Source organism: Bos grunniens, chromosome 2 (genome assembly GCF_055505025.1).
Source record: "Bos grunniens cultivar Pamir isolate PY7600 chromosome 2, Bosgru_T2T1.0, whole genome shotgun sequence".
Classification (NCBI taxonomy): domain Eukaryota; kingdom Metazoa; phylum Chordata; class Mammalia; order Artiodactyla; family Bovidae; genus Bos; species Bos grunniens.
The window spans coordinates 39,303,679-39,318,347 of NC_141166.1; the positions used below are offsets into that span (position 1 = coordinate 39,303,679).

Consider the following 14,669-nt stretch of genomic DNA (forward strand, 5'->3'; position numbering starts at 1 on the left):
TATGAGATTTGCTCAAGTTCACACAGCTGATGGAGGCAAAACATATTAGAACCCAGGTTTGCTAACTATTATGATGTTCTTCCTCTTAAACAGAACAACAGAAGGAATAATAGAAAAATAACCAAAAAATTCTTTAGCAATCATGTGTGAATTACTCAAGGAAATATATGAACTCCTTTAAAGGTATGAACCAAGGAAACACACTCTCAGATCTGCTTATCTATTCATGTATCTAATGTACACTATTGCTATTCCTGATTATATTTGGAGACTATGTAACAAATGATTGACCAATATCTATCTATCTAATCATTTATATACCTACCTATATATCTTGAAGACTATGTTAGAAACTGCAACAGATAATTTACAAGAAGATGAATATTTTATTTCTCAGAGACAGTACTATTTTATTAGCATTTTAGTTCCATTTTAGCTTTTGCAGGTAAATATGTGACAATAACAATCATTAAAGCATTGTAAGGATTAAGCATTGTAATCATAGGAGCACTGTAACTGCTGTGCTATTTGGTGGGGAGGACAGAGGAGGAAGAAGGGCTGCATGTTTTCACAAAGCCAAGCTGCTGGGTTGAAAGGCTACTCTCCCAGAGTGACATTATCAATGGAAAGAATACTGCAAAATGGGCCACAGAAAGTTAAATCCACTTGGAGACACTTCTTTGTTGTCTACACTGTTTAATAATATAACAAAAAGAATTAGTTTATGTTTTGTGAATTGCCACTTACATATATTAACTTTCAATGAAATTCAGACATTTAAAAATCAATAGAGTAATTTTAGCACTTCTAGCATCCAAGTGTTTTATGGAGAACTGAATGCAGTGGAGAGGTGGAACAAGCACTCCAAAAATGGGATATATATAAAACCAATGCATCCTCTGGATCATTCCTGCATCTCCCTGTTGGCACTATGCACATTATTAGTATCTCCCTATAGCACTTAGGAAATATATCTTGTGTGAAACTGTGCTGGTACACAAGCCTTATCTCCACTACTATGTAGTTTCCCAAGTCAAGGATTTTCTCTCTGGCATTGTTGCAATTCTCGAGGCTTCTCTCATTGAACTTTATCCAGATTGGACCTTTAACACAATTTTTTGAAAGGATGAAAAATCAACATGAAAAGCTTGTTCATAATATTTACACAAATTCAGAAGTAACCCTGTTACTATATTTACTAACTTAACCCCCCCATTTATATAATTTATTGTATTCTTAAGACTGTGATGCATTCTAGAACAGTATTTCTTAAATGGGGTTCCAAAATTCTTCTGTACTTTCTGAAGAATTTTCCAGGATCTGAGAGTAGTTAAAAAATTAAATTTGTTTAAATTGGGAAGACAGTCCAATAAAAATAATACAAATATCTGCTAATTTATGTGAACAAATTACAAGTGAGCTACATAATTATACCAGTCATTTTGCTTGAGAGTGTATTTACAATAATTCTGACACCATGGAGAATTAGTTTACACATTCTTGGCTAATGAGAACACAGGTGGACTTAATAAAGAATGCATTTACATGAGGTGTAGGTCAAATGACATCTTTAGGCACTGTACAGGCTTTCAAAATATTCTAAACAGAGATAAATAAAGGGAAAATTGAATCATAACTTGTCTCCAATCAGTTTAGACAGGGCCAACTTTAGTAAAATGCACTATATCAGCTGGTACCACATGTTTTATAGTGATAATTTAGTTTTAGCAAAACAATATTAATTTAGATGGAAAGTAGCAGGACATTTGAATTTTATTGGGTTTGCTGTTTCAAAGAACATTAACTTAAATGTGTTTGACTTTCATGGTTAAATAAGTTGATTTTATATTTGTAGGCATTTAATCAAAACTAGTAAAAAAAAAAGAGTCGCCAGTCCAGGTTCAATGCATGATACTGGATGCTTGGGGCTGGTGCACTGGGACGACCCAGAGGGATGGTATGGGGAGGGAGGAGGGAGGAGGGTTCAGGATGGGGAACACATGTATACCTGTGGCGGATTCATTTTGATATTTGGCAAAACCAATACAATATTGTAAAGTTTAAAAATAAAATAAAATTTAAAAAAAAAAGGAAAGTGAAAAAAAAAATAATTTGGCCCAATCTTAGAACTGATCTTTTTTTTTTTTTTTTTTTTTTTACAAAGGAATTTCACAGATTATAAGAAATGCTACTTTAGAATAATCAAATAGGCTGTGTGGGAACCAAGTTCATGACACATTATATTCCATTCTGGGGAAAATAATATTGTTAAAACTTTAAAAATAGAAAATAAGTGTATTTTCTAATATTATTATAATTTGACACTTTATTCAGGAAAACACAAATATAGGGTTGCTCAGGGGTTTCAAATGGTCCAGTCATTTAAAAATCTTTCTCTAAGCAAAGGCTGTAATCAGTGTAGAGATGGCAGCTTTCCCCATGAAGGATGGCCTTTTCCCAATGGAGGCCTAATCAGCAGATCTCCTGAGGGAGCCTTATCGTTATAGCCTGGCTTTGGGAACAGGGGCAAATTTACTCAGGGTTCAGGTAAAGTTCAGGGAAGACTAATGGTAAACATGTCAAACATATACAAAAGATAAAGGAAGACAGTCAAAAAATCAGACCTATAAAAATGATAAGTTACAATGTGTGTGATTATATATATATAAGTATAGCTAATTATGCAATTATATATATATATTCATTCTACAAGTACTTATTAAATGCCACCATCCATCCATCCAGGCTTCTATCATATCTTTCTATCTAGAGTATTACCATCTTTTATGGTGTACATTAGACAAAGTCACATGGACTTTAAAGCAGAGATGTGTGGGCATAAACTCCAGCATTGCTACCTTCTAGTTACTTCATCTTTGGAATTTTACTCAAATTCATTGAGTTTCAATTCCTCAACCAAAATAAATGGAAATGATAGTAATACCCATCTCACAGGTTGTTGTGAGGAACTCAAATATACAACAGGCCTGGCACATCAAGAACTCAAATAAAAAGATTTCCCACTAGTTCTTCACCAAGATGTTTTTATTTTCTCTCAGTCATACACTGTTCTGAGTTTTCTACTTTTATATTTCTACTTAAAGAAACAGCAGTGGTGATATGCAGTAAGAGTTCCAGCCCAATGAGGCTATTTATGTTGAATTATAGGATAGTATGATTACTCTGTGATTACCTATGTTGATGGCCAGTTTTTCTGGTTGTTATTGTTGCTTTCTTTCCCTAGACAAAGCTGGAGGGATGTAACTTATTTATTTTCTGGCTTCATACAAACTTCTTTGGCTGTGTAGGCTCTGGGCTACTACCTGCTCTAGATTCAGCCAGTAAGTCCCAATTATGGAGGGTCTTCTAGACAGTGTTTCTAGAAGCATGATAACCCTTATCTACAGCTGAGGACAATGAGCAACATGAAACATTCTTTTTGTGATGAAAGATTAGACTACATTTTAATTCTTCATTGCTTACTTGTTCTACATTCTTATTCCCTTTCTTACTTTCTAATTTTTTGCTGTTAATTTTTCCTTCCAAACATTATACATATAAAATTTTGAGTAGGATTTAGTCATTCAGACGATTAAAGATGAATACAGATTGTGCATAAATTGATAAAGTACTATTCATTATACTTCACTGAGAGTTAACATGGATCTTGACAAGGCCAAATTTGCCTGTTACTCCAGGTATTTCTTGACTTCCTAGTTTTGCATTCCAGTCCCCTATAATGAAAAGGACATCTTTTCTGGGTGTTAGTTCTAGAAGGTCTTGTAGGTCTTCAACTTTAGCTTCTTCAGCATTTCTAGTCGGGGCATAGACTTTGATTACTGTGATATTGAATGGATTGCCTTGGAAACGAACAGAGATCATTCTTTTGTTTTTGAGATTTCTTCCAAGTACTGCATTTCAGACTCTCTGTTGACTATAATGGTTACTCCATTTCTTCTAAGGGATCCTTGCCCATGGTAGTAGATATAATGGTCATCTGAGTTGAATTCACCCATTCTAGCCCATTTTAGTTTGCTGATTCCTAAAAGGTCGATGTTTCCTCTTGCCATCTCCTGTTTAACCACTTCCATTTGCCTTGATTCACGGATCTAACATTACAGGCTCCTATGCAGTATTGCTCTTTACAACATCAGACTTTAATTCCATTACCAGTCACAACCACAAATAGGTGTTGCTTTTGCTTTTGCTCTGAAGAAAGGAAATGTTAAAGAATGCTCTAACTACCACACAGTTGTACTCATATCACATGCTAGCAAAGTAATACTCAAAATTCTCCAAGCCAGGCTCAACAGTACATGAACCATGAACTTCCAGATGTTCAAGCTGGATTTAGAAAAGTCAGAGGAACCAGAGATCAAATTACCAACATCCATTGAATCACTGAAAAAGCAAGAGTTTCAGAAAAACATCTACTTCTGCTTTACTGACTATGCCAAAGCCTTTGACTGTGTGGATCACAACAAACTGTGGAAAATTTTGAAAGAGATGGGAATACCAGACCACCTGACAAGCTGCCTGAGAAGTCTGTATCCAGGTCAAGAGGAAACAGTTAGAACTGGACATGGAACAACAGACTGGCTCCAAATTGGGAGAGGAGTACAACAAGACTGTATATTGTCACCCTGCTTATTTAACTTATATGTAGAGTACATCATGAGAAATGCTGGACTGGATGAAGCACAAGCTGAAATAAGATTGTTGGGAGAAATACCAATAACCTCAGATATGCAGATGACACTATACTTATTGCAGAAAGCGAACAACTAAAGAACCTCTTGATGAAAGTGAAAGAGGAAAGTGAAAAAGTTGGCTTAATTCAGAAAACTAAGATCATGGCATCTGGTCCCATCACTTTATGGCAAATAGATGGGGAAACAGTGGAAACGCTGACAGACTTTATTTTTGGGGGCTCCAAAATCACTGCAGATGGTGACTGCAGCCATGAAATTAAAAGACACTTTCTCCTTGGAAGAAAAGTTACCACCAACCTAGACAGCATATTCAAAAGCAGAGACATTACTTTGCCAACAAAGGTCTGTCTAGTCAAAGCTATGGTTTTTCCGGTAGTCATGTATGGATGTGAGAGTTGGACTATAAAGAAAGCTGAGAGTCGAAGAATTGATGCTTTTGAACTGTGGTGTTGGAGAAGACTCTTGGAGAGTCCCTTGGACAGCAAGGAGATTCAACCAGTCCATCCTAAAGGAAACTGGTCCTGAATATTCATTGGAAGGACTGATGTTGAAGCTGAAACTCCAATACTTTGGCCACCTGATGTGAAGAACTAACTCATTAGAAAAGACCCTGATGCTAGGAAAGATTGAAGGTAGGAGGAGAAGGGGATGACAGAGGATGACATGGTTGGAAGGCATCACTGACTCAATGGACATGAGTTTGGGTAAACTCCAGGAGCTGGTGATGAACAGGGAGGTCTGGATTGCTGTAGTCCATGTGGTTACAAAGAGTCGGATACAACTGAGCAACTGAACTGAACTGAACTTGCAGCTCAAAACATACTACATCTTACTGTAATCTGAAATTCTGAAAGGATCAGTTATGTTTCTTTTGAACATCTAAAATTTTCAGAAGTGGACATTTTTAGTCTATGTTAGAAATTATCTTAAGGACGTTGTGTAATATGCATTTTATTCTTTATTTTGTTAATGTCAGGGATTTTGAATTTCAGTGAAAACTTTACAAACAGTATTTGAATATTAACTTGGTATAATTTTACCAGCAGTGTCATTATGTTTTTATAACTAATACAAAAATAGCTCATGATATGGCCATAAAGTCTTGTCATGCCTAAGCAAAATGAATGGATAACTTGGAACTGATCTGATAAATGATCTGTCTAAAAATCAGCTAGACTGAAAACATTAAAAAACAACTTCTTTAAATCAATTTTATAACCTTTAAATAATGTTATTGCTTATGAAAAGTGAAAGTGAAGTCTCTGAGTCATGTCCAACTCTTTGAGACCCCATGGACTTTAGCCTATTATGTTCCTCCATCCATGGGATTTTCCAGGCAAGAGTACTGGAGTGGGTGCCATTGCTTATAGGCTTATATAAAATAAAGGATTTAAAGACTAAAACCCAGGAAATACAGCAACAGGTGACACTGTATCATCAATATAGAGATAAACAGCTACAAGTAAAAAAGTGAAGTCTGTCTTGTAAACATATTCTGAATAACAGACATGGGGTTGGTATTCACAAGAGGATCAAAGCAGTCCTCAGGAGACTGAACTGAATTCTGGAAAGTATGTTTATTTTTGTTATTGGGTAAATCTATTGGTGGAAGCATATAGCATCAATAGAAGTAAATAGGTATAAGAAACTGAGACATACTCTCTTCCACAGAAACCTACTTGATAATACCTTGGAGACATGATGCTAAGCTATTTACATTCTCCTACATAATGAATAAACATCATATTGCAATACAAGGTTATTAAACAAGTTGCTACACTAGGCACTTCTATTTCCTGTCAATATTATGTATTCCACAAAGTAACATATTTTCCAAGTTGGAAAACTTGCAAAATCATGGATAAAGGCAATTTACTGTCTCCTTAGAATATCATTTTGATTTATATCAGTGTAGTACAGATATTTTATATCATAGTAGATTCTGGTGTCAGAAAATCTGAAATCAAACCCTGTCTTTAGCTCTTACTAACTGCAAGTAAATACTCTCTCTAAGCTTCAGTTTCCCCATCTAAAAAGGGGAACTGAAGTGATATTCATCTTTTGGTATGTTGGGACAACTAAATGAAATATATATATATATATATACACACACACACACACATATGTATAAAGTGCTTATTTAAATTATATATTACTATTTTAATCTCATTCACAGTTTTGTTATCATCAAGTCTACTATCATCATTTGACTGACAAAATGTAGGTAAAGAACAACAGTTTCTGTCATACATTAGGATAATTCTGTCATTCTTCCCAGTGAGTATCTTCTTGCTTGAATTTTGGGTCATTGTCTAACAGACTGTATCAGGCTCCTGCCAGTTATTCTTGAAACTAAAACGATAAGGTAAACTTTACTCTATCCTTATACCATGTTGCTATTGTTTAGTTGCTAAGTTGTGTTCAACTATTCTGTGACAAGGCTCCTCTGCCCATGGGATTTCCCAGGCAAGAATACTGGGGTGGGTTGCCATTTCCTTCTCCAGGGGATATTCTCAACCCAGGGGTATTCAGCACTTACAGTCGGTTTGCAGTCCTCCAGTTTTTTCCATGATGCTGATTCATGCTACACCACTATGCACTTCTGGTCACATTATTTTATCACATCGAATTCTGTTGCCAGTGTCAGGCCCTGTTTTTAGCACCTATTTTTGGTTTAGTTATTTTGTTATATTAATCTATCTATATTGTTTGTTTGATTTATAAACAATGGAGCTGAAACTTTCTCAGTGGCCCTGACAATTCCAACCTGGTTCGAGCAACATATGACATTGTTGGTATACAAAGAAGTCTGATGTGTACCTTTTGGGTTTTCATCACAACCAGCTGAGATGACTTGAATATGTAAAGGCTCACTGATTACACTGTGAACAAAAAAAATCCAAGCAAGTTGGCATATGCCTGAGAATATATTTTTGTTGATTTCTTTCAGGTAAAGAGAAAAGTAAGAGATGTTGACAATAAATTCAACCATATGGAATATAAAAGCCATAAAGTGTTTTTGCTTTTAAGAATAATAAGTATAATAGTGCTATATTGAAAGAAATGACAAGTAAGCCTACCGTACACTTGTGAAAGAAGGAAAACAAAACAATTTTAGACAGAATGCTCCTGTCAAGAAAAGGTTTTTCTCAGTGGGGTAGAGAATGGTTGCCTAGGAAACTGAAGCTAATTGCTGCTGCTGATGGAAACTAGTCAACAAGGAAAGCACTGTGTTTGAAGCACTCGGCTAAACAAATACCCTAGATAAATTCATAAAAACAGGGAAAGAAGGAAAGTTCCTTGCCTCTGCTCCAGCTTAATTTGGAGACTGAATGGTCTCTCTGAAGCTGTTACCCGTGATCAACTGTTGATGAAGGAAATTAAAAGAGCAGATTGGTTTTTGTTGTGGTGGTGGTTTTGTTTGTTTCTCTGGCACCTTAGTACTTATTAAAGAGGCCAGCATTGGCATATCCCTTCCTAATCAGATTCTCACTGATCTCAAAGGGTCACCCTAGCCACCTGGCCAACACAACAGCTGTAGATCTCTGCGTACCAGCTTTTTCTTTCAAAGATGAATTCCAAAGATTTACTGACTAAAACAAGGATAAATTTATGAGGGAAAACACCTTTACAGTAATGTTAGTCTATGGAGATAAATGTATTTAAGATGAGGAATCATGACTGCACAAAGTTCATTCTGAAGGGTACTTAAATTTAAGTTATATTGTACCCACTCCAGATGATGTAACTATACTTAGTCATTACCAAGGCTATGAAGATGAGTAAGACATGGTGTTCCTATATTTAAATTGTACTGGAAAGTGGGACAATCTCATTGAAGAACATGGTTTTTTTTTTGTTTGTTTGTTTTTTTAAGATTTTCCTAGTAAGGGCCACAGATGTTGGCTGATCTATACATTCACAGTCACTCACATGGTCCTCTTCTGAAAGGCATTTGCAACCACTTGGGCTAGGATTAGGAGTACAGTGTATGACTATAGGAGAATTTTCCCTCTTTTTCTTTTTTCCCTATTCCAACCGATGTGCTTAAATCCATAATCTTGTTTAGATGGCCAATTTAATCTACTCAAATGAAGTTCTTAGAACTTGGATAGAATTGGCCTAATGTTTAATTTACTCAAAGGGAAAGACTTTGTAAATTAAGATGGTTATCAGTAGAAGGATATTGCAAGTTAAGAACAACATATATGGAATCAAAAGTAATTAGAAAGGCAAAGCACCAATCAAAAACAGTACCTACTGGAAAATTTCACTTCTAGTTTTAAGGGTACAGCAGAAGAAATAAAGCAAGCAAATATGGCTTAGTTTTATAATTATATATTCTAATTAAAGGTTTGTGCTGTTGGTGGTATTGGAGGATCTAAATGTAGTAATATGTGCATATTTGTAGTGTTGTTTGCATTTCATATAGTAAACACTTACTAATTATATCAGCTTTCAATATTTTATTGATTCTAAATTAATTTGGGAAAGAAATGTCTTGGGGAATATGGCTCTCTGAAAATTTCTAACTGCTTAATATCAATAAATTGAGTACAATAATTAAGGCACTGAGGGAACTGATAAAATGCTTTTAGAGCCTTGTAATGCTCAGGTTTTGCATTTTGTCAAAACCATTACAATCGTACTACTCCTTGTAGACTTGAGATAAATTGGATTACTGTCTGTATTGTCTTGAGCATATCACACAAAGGAATGTAGCAGGAGACATTATTAATAACATTAATGAAGAGATGAAATATCAATACAACTAAGAGAGACTGAAAAAATTCACCCTTAGAGTAACTGCATGATAAACAATATAAAATGTACTGTGCGTGCAGAACAGCACTTGCACACATGCCTGTGTATGTGTGTGTGTGAAGCTATGCATGTGCCAGCATTCATGCACATAAAGGGCCATCTGTGTCTTCAAAGTTTTATCTGGTTTTGGTACCTCAAAAGACTTGGGCACCAGCACGAGTCTAAGATTCATATGGGGAAATTATTGTTTCTACAGTTGCAAAACCAGGAATGTCTGAGACAGGGAACACAATGAAAAAATGGAAAAACATTCTCGATTCCAAAAAAGAAAAAAATCATTGAGCAAAGTTTTAAAGTGTAAGTGCTCTATATATCAGGAAGAGTCTTTACCAGTTACTTCTATAAACTGAAAGATTTCATCTAGGGAAAAACTGTTACAATAAAAAGGTAAAAATCATCAGCTTAGCTACATTTTGTTGGCTCCATCTCATCCCCAAAGTGATAATTTGAAATCTGTGGAGGCCTGTGACCTAGAACCCTACAGAATTTAGGAACTATGTGGTGGGAAGATTGCTTTTGTCACAGTACATCATAGTGTACCTTCAAACAGCAAACAGACCAACATGACTTCTGTGTAATTAGTTTGCTTAAGCCTCTAGTTCTAACATAGTTATAAGAATGAATGTGTAATAATATAGAACATCCACCTTATTTGATTCTTCTTAGTCAGTCTCTCATGAAATGTAAGTATTTTAAGTGTTTCTCTTTTACAACTGCCTATTTTATTTTTAGCACTGGAGTTATATAAAATGTTGTTCACAAATATTCTGTTTATATCAGTCCTGAAAGGACTTGGCAGACGTTTAAGTCACTAAGTACACATGGTAATTATCATTACAAATTATAACTGAATATATATAACCTGAGAACCATGTTTCAATTATACTGCAGGAAAAGGGACAGTGGAATTAATTACATTATGAAATTCTGAAAACTAAAATGCTATGATAGAAAAGAAAACAAAAAATGAGAAAGAGATAATTTTGAGTCATCCTTCTTTTAGTCTTTAATAATGTTTGTTAACTAGAGCTCAGCCATAACACAAGATAAGGAGGACTGTTTCTTTGGGAAAATTCCAAAAAGCAAAATTGTTGATAGTTAAGAATCTTTTCCAGGGTCTCTGAGTAGCAAAATCAAGAGAATTTGCAAATAAGAAGATAATTTTTTTAAGTAAGAAAGTAAGTGTCAAGTCTAACATTATGTTTATACTATTATGACAGTAAAAAGCAAAGACTTAAATAGAATTTAAAAATTTATGCCAAAAATTATTCTAGAATAAAAATATCTTTTGTATTCTGGATTGATTAATGCATTCCATGAAACATCCTATTAAATGAATTTCTCTCCAACTATGGGATACAAAAAGTTTATGTTAAGATAAACAAAAACAATTAACAGTAATTTCAAAGTAATCTTCAGAAATTTACAAATAACATACAAATACTACTTTAGAAAATCCCCTCTAATTATCTGTTGAAATAAAATTTTACATTGATGATTTTGCTTCAGTGTTGTTTACTTATCTCAATCCATATCTTTCTGTGTAGTGGGTCTCCCTGATAGCAAGCACACCTCTAGAAATACTGGCAAACTGTTGGTGCCAAGGGTGACTTAAAACTGTCAAAGGTGGGATGGCAAATATTCTCAAGAGCACAGATATCATTGCTATCCTGACTGAACGCACTTCCTCTCCTAAAATGCAACTTTTGAAAGTGGCATCTGTACTTGCTTCAAACTCATTTCTCTCTCTCTCTCTCTTTTTTTTTTTTTTTACTACAATCAAGACAGAAGAATTGGATGACAACTGGCCTGGAAGAACTTACATACTTTTTGAGACAGGCCAAGTTAGTGCAATTTTTTTTTTTTTTGAGAAAAATCAATTCTGGTAAAGTTCTCAGGAGAACAGGTTTATTCCAATCTTTCCAATGCTTTAGTCATAAATCTTGGTTTTTCAAAAAAAACCAACAGATAATTTTTAAAGAAAAAAAATCTACACTTTAGCTTAAGATAAAGAATAGTAGCATGGAAATGCAACAAGGAGAAAAAGTATCCAAAGAACTGATTCATTTTAAAAACTGCTTATAAAATTAACAGTAGTTTAATTAAATACTGTCCTTTAAATACTGAAATAATTAAAATTAGAAAATGTAAATGGGAGCATCTTTCATTTTAATATGTCAAAAAGAAAAGAAAATCTTCAATTACATGCAGCTTTTAAGATTTTTTAAAATAAGAAAACTAGAGAAGTGTGTCTGATTGAAACTGAGACATTTTTCCTAAAATTAGGATATCCTAAAATTAGGATAGAATAAATATCCCTGTTATTCAATAGGGAAATGCTGTTTATTACCTAAGAACTTATCATTTTCAAGTAATTTTATAGACTCAAAGATGAAGTAGTGTAAAAGAACATTGTTGATATATCAATCAGATTGACCTTCAAAAATAGGATATATAACATCTCTCTAAGACAATACTAGCATATTCCTTTAATGAAGTATAATTAAGTCTATGACTTAGAGCATCCATTTTCTTTAATAGTCAGTTTGTCCATTTGTCAGAAGTGAAATTTATGTGGCCTTCTGATTTATAGTAGTGAGGCAATCTTCACCTTAAAGCCAGAAGATCAACAAAGGTGTGCATTTTAGAGTTCTGTTTGCAAGATATTTCAGTATCACTTTCTACTGAGGCCAACTCTTACATCAGACTCTATTTTGCAAGAATGAACAAGAAAAGTTGTTCAATATCAGTCTATTTCTTAGCTGTTAGATTATGGATGTGTCTCATAAAGGTCATATATCCTGATTTTTTATATTCTTTCCAGTTCAGGTGTTTTCATCATCAAGACTGTATTTCTAATCAGAGGTCTTACTTCTATCCTAAGTCAAAGATATGTTTTCTTCACTAGAAATCTTCACTCCCATTTGCAGAACATAACAAGTCTTCTGCTATATCCCTCCATGCCACTCTCTTTACGACAGTATTTCAGAATTCCAACTTGATTGAGCTAGTCAACACTTCTACAGTCTTTACTCTGAATCCAGCCTCCTCCCATGTTTCTTCATCTGCCTCTTTAGTTCCAATATTCCTAACATCATCTTTCCCACAAATATGTTGCTTACACAATATTTATACAAATATATTCAAAGTTTTTGTAGCCCTATTTTGTGTATGTAATTTCTATTCTCAAAATTGAACATGAATAATTTTTCTCTTCCTTTTTTTTCTTTTTTATGAACTTTTTATTTTGTATTGGGGTATAGCTGATTCACAATGTTGTGATAGTTTCAGGTTCTCTCTTCTTTATCTCACTTTCAAAAATATTTATTAGCACCTACTATGGAGTATAAGCATTGCATTATATACCAGAAGGGACATGGAGATGAATGAAGCACAGCTTCTACCTCAAAACACTTATGATCAATGCTATTCAGTTCAGTTCAGTCGCTCAGTTGTGTCCAACTCTTTGCAACCCCACGAATCACAGCACGCCAGGCCTCTCTGTCCATCACCAACTCCTGGAGTTCACCCAAACTCATGTCCATCAAGTCGGTGATGCCATCAGCCATCTCATCCTCTGTCGTCCCCTTCTCCTCCTGCCCCCAATCCCTCCCAGCATCAGAGTCTTTTCCAATGAGTCAAGAGGTGGCCAAAGTACTGGAGTTTCAGCCTCAGCATCAGTCCTTCCAATAAATACCCAGGGCTATTAGCAAGACATAAACATGGTACACAGGGGCATTTGAAAGAGGAAGAGATTCATTTGAGAGAATAAAATGAATCAGTTCTGGACCTTTGATCATGGATTTCTGATAATCTCTTCTGTTGCATGTACCCTTTCAAATGAGTCCTCTGTCATTTGTTTCATGATGCGGCATTTGAATGAAACCAGAACAGATTGCTTGGGCAAATTAACTAGCTTTGCAAAAGAGAACATTGTTAGTTCAAATAGAGAACTGACTACTCATGCTGGAGTTACTTATGCAAGAATCAGAGGTGCTCAGCTCCCAGCCTTACCTTGACCTGTGTTTCCAAACACAAAACCTGGACTGAAAATATTGAATCTAATTTTCAGGGTGCTGAGGCTGAATCATCTCTATTACACATGATTTTTCTCTGAATCATGTGTTGATTGCTCCCTTAGTACCCATTTTGCTTCATGTTTTCTGAAGTTTGAGCATTGATGAAATCAATTGTAAAAGTGGACATTTAACTCTCCTTTCTAACATTTGCACACTAGCATTACCTGGTATTTGCATACTTGTTAAAAGCTGCCATGAGAGCCTAGAACATATGCTTCCCTCTTTCTCTGCTCATCAGCGTCGCTGGGTTTAGAACTCTATTTTCTCTGAGTGTTGCTGAACCATGACTCATTCTATAAGGCGAGTCACACAGAGGGAGGGCACTGGGCGGTTTGGTGTCCTTTCCCCGCACCCTCCCAGGAGTCATGATGTCAAGTCAGATCATGCTTAAACTACCAGGTCTGCAACGCAGCACCCGTCGTTCTGTTCATCTACTCCTGGTATGAATTTCCAGACTCCCCTGACAATCAAAGCAGTGCTTTATGTAATGTGCTAAGGTGCAGTGAAGTGTGAGGGAATGAGAGGGCTTGATACACTGAAGCAGAAAGTCGGTTCATCTCAAGTAGCTTGGGGAGAAAAGAGGGAGGTGTTGATGACTGCTAGGTCCTCCCTGACCTACTAACCTCCCAGTAGCGATAAAACCAAACTTGGAGCCAACCCTCAAGGGGATATTGGTAAACAGTGACAGACAGTTTTCTCAGGTATATGCAAGCAATATAATCAAATTTATATATATATATATCTCATACTTTTCAAAAACACACCTTAGTGACTGATGAAGAATATTCTCCAGATATTAGTTAATTTATTTGTTCCAAATTACTATTAAGGTTTTTCTCTTTTATTTTCTGGGAGGAGAGAATTCTTAGCAATTGAGCAAGGGACATATAAAGGTCATGCATAATCCTCACCGAAACATAGGCTTAGAGGGTCCAAAAAAAAAAATCAGGAAGACTGGCTTCCATGACTGATTATTGTCATCTATTCACTACAAACAAAAAAGATTTTATGAACTGTTTAGAAATCTTCTCTAAATGGAGATTTTAAAAAACCT

The 14,669-nt window shown here is 35.2% G+C and overlaps 1 protein-coding gene across 50 annotated transcripts in view; it reads right to left on the minus strand.

The window, feature by feature from the left end:
- The window catches only part of MAP2 (microtubule associated protein 2), a 298,362-nt gene that overhangs the window by 54,481 nt on the left and 229,212 nt on the right, over positions 1-14,669 (minus strand). The gene's annotated exons all lie outside the window — the stretch shown is intronic.